Here is a 4,732-nt window from a genome sequence, read left to right on the forward strand (position 1 = left end):
CTAATTAACTATTAAATAAATGCTAGGATGAAGTTGTCTTCATAACACAAAAGCAACTTTGAAATTGCTTTCCATAAAATGGGATAAGTTAAATTTCTAATTTCAAAATCTAATCTATTTTAGTTAACCTTTGTCTGTCCCTAGACTGCTCAGATAGAATTTCATGTTTCTTGAATTGTCTTAAAATCTCTCTAGATTCTGTAGCTTGGAATGAAGTGATCATCCCAGTATTTGGACAGCTAGCCAGAGTATTGTTATTTTATATTAAGGGGGAAAAGATGCATTTTTTAAAAAGTGCATCATTTACACTGTAAAAGGCAAAGTCTCTTATGATTTTTAAGAGACAGACTTGTTAACTGCTTTCCACAGAAAAACAAGGAGACATTGTTGCCCTGCATTTTTAGGTGCAATACATTACCATAAAGATAAAACAGTAGTTCAATATTGAATGCAAAAATCTTTCATAGACAGATAAAAAGTTAGTAAAAGAGTATACATTTAAAGCTACAGAATACTTTGGCCAAAGATAGGATCTCACCAGTTTCAGAGTTGCCTTGGCCAAGACAGACTTCAAGCAATTTAAGCACTGATGTCAAGAAGGAAAGCCTGAAGCACTCTATACTCCATAGAGACAAGACAGGACAGGTTTCAATCTTTAATCCACAATTCACTGGTTATGTGGTACATCACTTCATTACTACGAACTTCTCTTAAAGTGTGGAAGCTGGGCAAGATCAGGAATTTGTAACCTAAAGTCTGTGGACGTCTTTATAAAACATTAATAAATTTATTTCGATGTATTTGGCTTTCTTTGTAATCCTACATATTTAACTTATCTCATTCAAAATTATTTATATTCATTTACTTTTATTTATTCATTTATTTTATTTATGATATATATTTAAATTTTATTTGATTTATTTTATTTAAAAATATCATTCTGAGAAGGGGGCCATAATAAAAAGGTTAACAGACCTTGGACTAAATGATTTGGGAAGAACTCTTTTAACCTCTAACATCTGTAAAATGGAAATAATAATACCAACACTACATCCAGGGTACCAGCTTTGGCAGTGACAATTGTTAAATTTTCAGTATGAGCACATTTACATCTGAGAAATTGATGAACATTTCAAATCAGGACTTAATTTATTGTTTAGTTGATTGTCTAGATTTAAGAAATGGAGGGAGAAATGTTAATAATGCAAATTAATTTAAAAGAATTTCATGTACACATTTTTTTTTCCTTCCAGAGAATTAGTTGGTAAATATTTATTTTAGTACACTTTACACAAAGGAGAAAAGTACTTTGTAAACTTAAAGTGCATTAGGATTAAAAGATCATAGATTCATAAATATAAAAAACTTCAGGGGAAACTGAAGTTCAAAGAGATTTGTTGAAGGTCACACAGAGAAAAAGGCTCAGAGGCAGAATTCGAACCCATGCTCTCTAATTCTAAATTGAAATGACTCTCTCTCTACTGAACCCAAAAGGAGTAAAAATATTGTTTAAACAGCTGACAAACTGCAGTATTTCAGGGCAAAGGGTTTTGGTGAGATGTTATAGCTGGAAAAAAAAATCACCACCTTGGGGCTAACCTGCTAGTGAGGAGTCTAAGGATAGATCTGTAGATAATCCAACCTTAGTAGAGGCTTCCAGGGCTATTGTGGGCATAGATATCCTTTAGGATTCCAGGGTCCTTCAAACTACAAAAAGGTATCAGAGTCAGAATAGAATGAAGAAAATATTATAGATTACATATTGATAGGATAGGATGTAGAGCATAGATTTATATGTGTGTGTATATACATATCACATATATATATATGTATATACCCACTTTCCTTCCACCCTCCCTCCCTTCCTTCGTTCGTTCCTTCCTTCCTTCGTTCCTTCCTTCGTTCCTTCCTTCCTTCCTTTATTTTTTTCTTTCTTTCTTTTTCTTATTCTTAGTCTTATCACAATTGCCTTCTCTCTGCTAATTATCTCTTATTTATCCTGTGTCCATAATTTTAGAATCTTCCCTCTGAGGCAAACCTCAAATGTCTATAAGAAATCATTGTCAGTTGCTTTAAAAGTTATGCCTTCCTTCTGAGATTTACCTCCAATATATCCTGTATCTATTTTGTTTGCACATAATTATTTGCATGTTATCTCCTCCATTGACTATGAGTTCCAAGCAGCAATTGTCTTTTTTTTTTTCATTCCTCAGCACTTAGAATGGTAACTAGCATTGTTTACAATAAATACTTAATAACTATTAACTCTTATTAACATGGAACATTTGCTAAACAATAAGGTAAAAGGAAGAGGCAGATTGGTGGTACAGTGGATAGAGCATTATGGACTTCCAACACAAATCAAGAAGACCAAAGTTCAAATTCAGCCTCAGACATTTGCTAGCTAGGTGATCCTAGGCAAGTAGCTTAACTGTGTTTGCCTCAGTTTCCACATTCGTAAAATGAGTTGGAGAAAGAAATGGGAAACAGCTCCAGTTTTTTTGTCAAGAAAATCCCAAAAGGGATCACAAAGAATCAGACTTAATTGAAAATAGCTAAGCAGCAAGGCAAAAGGAAGAATAATCTTGTATTTATTCATTATAAGCTAAAAACAGGAATAATCATAACCTTTATTCAATAGAAAGCAAAAAGCAGGAATAATTAATATATGTCAATTCATAAACATAGGTTGTTTTCTTCCTTCAATGTATAGTGTCTGTGGAGAAGAAGACATGCACTTGTAAAAACTCAGGAAGGAAACATATAAATGAATTCCATGTGCTTGGGGCAACTCATAATGATCACACTGATCACACTGATATACTCAGTCTTAGAATATAGTCTGCACCAAGATCACCTAGCCAATTGTTATTGTTTGTCTTTTGTTCTCAAAAAGAACTATGGCAAGAAGATGATGATATGATTTGAAAGTGAATTGAATTTAAGTGAGGGAGAGCTGTGCAAAGTCACCAGCCTCACTTTCTCCTTTAAAGCTGGGTCCAGTGGCCAGATATAGATCAGAATGATTGGAGATGGCTCGGAATGTGTCAGGGAAAGAACTGGAACCCATATTTTCCTGACAGATACTGACCCTGCCTTGTTTTCCCCTTACATGAAGTAGATACTTAGCAAAAAAAAAAAAAAAAAAGAAAAAAAGAAAACGAAAAGAAAAACAATGAAAGAGAGAGAGAAGGAAGGAAGGAAGGAGGGAGGGCAGGAAGGAGGAAGAAAGGAGGAAGGAAAGAGGAAAGGAAGGACGAAGGAAGGAAGGAAGGAGGAAAAAATTAAAAGAAAAGGAAAAAGGAAAGATCGAAGGAAAGAAAGGTGAAAGAAAAATGAAAATGAAAGAAGAAAGAAAGAAAAAAAAGGAAAGAAGCTAAAAGGTGAAAGAAGAAAAAAAGGACAGAAAGTAGGGATAAAGGGAAAAAAAAGATGAACGAAATATAGCCCCTACTACATGGTTCTATAGCAATTTTCCCAAATCATTTTATCTCTCCTCAAACCTTCCATGGATCATCTCTCCTCACTCTCTCAGCTGAGAATATTCCCTCATATTTTATTGGAAAAATTGACTATTTTCCACTAAGGCTTTCCTGTTCTCCTCTCTTCCTTATCTCATCACTCCTTCCACCTCTTTCTCTTCTTTCACAATTATCTCACATGAAGAGGTAACCATCCTCCTTACCAAGGCAAAGTCTTCTACTTGCACATGCGATTCCAATCTAAACTGTCTTCTCCAATAGATTGCATCCTATGTCATCCTCACTCTCACTAACTCTTAATCTCTACCTACCAGCTGTTTCCTATTGTCTACAAACATACCCATGTCTTCCCAATCCTCAAAATACTCTCACTTGATCCATCTATCCCTGCTAGCTGCCATCCTATTTCTCCTCTCCCTATTGTGGCTAAACTTTTTGGGGGACATCTACAACTGAAGCTTCCATTTCTTTGGTTTTCTCATATTTTCTTCACTCATTGAAACCTGGCATCAGCAATGGATAGAGTCAGGAAAGACAAATCTAGCCTCAGACACTTACTAGTCATGATGCACAAGTCACTTAATCTTTGTTGCCTCAGTTTCCTCAACTATAAAATGGGGATAAAAACACAACCTGCTTCACAGGATTGTTGTGAGGACCAAAAATGATAGACTAATGGTGAAGTACTTAGCATAGTGCTGTTATTTAATCATTTTTCAATTGTGTCCAATTGTTTGTGACCCTATTTGGGGTTTTCCTGGCAAAGACACTGGAGAGATCCCAATTTCCTTCTTCAGATCATTTGACAGATAAGGAAATTGAGGCAAACAGGGTGAGGTGACTTGCCCAGGGTCATATAGCTAGTAAATGTTTAAGGTCGTATTTGCCATAATATAAGCAATAAAATTATGAGAAAAATAGAATAAAGTAAAAGTACATAACAGAGTACAAAAGAAAACCTACAAGGAAGCAAGAAAAATGGACAGCTCTGAACACAATATGTAATATTTATTATATAAGCTTTGTTGAAATGAAAATTTATTGTTTCATATTCCTGGAGAAGGAATGAAGCTTCTCATGTTCTGCTGTGAACATGGCAATGGTTTTTTTTTTCTTTTTCTTTTTTCTATTTTGTATTTAAGTTTTAAATTAATAAAAAAGGTTATGAAAAGAAAGACTTAAAGAGGCAGCATGATAAAAAGGAAAGAGTACTAAATTTGAAAATGGAGGACCTGAGGTTGAATATTGAT

Source organism: Sminthopsis crassicaudata, chromosome 1 (genome assembly GCF_048593235.1).
Source record: "Sminthopsis crassicaudata isolate SCR6 chromosome 1, ASM4859323v1, whole genome shotgun sequence".
NCBI lineage: Eukaryota > Metazoa > Chordata > Mammalia > Dasyuromorphia > Dasyuridae > Sminthopsis > Sminthopsis crassicaudata.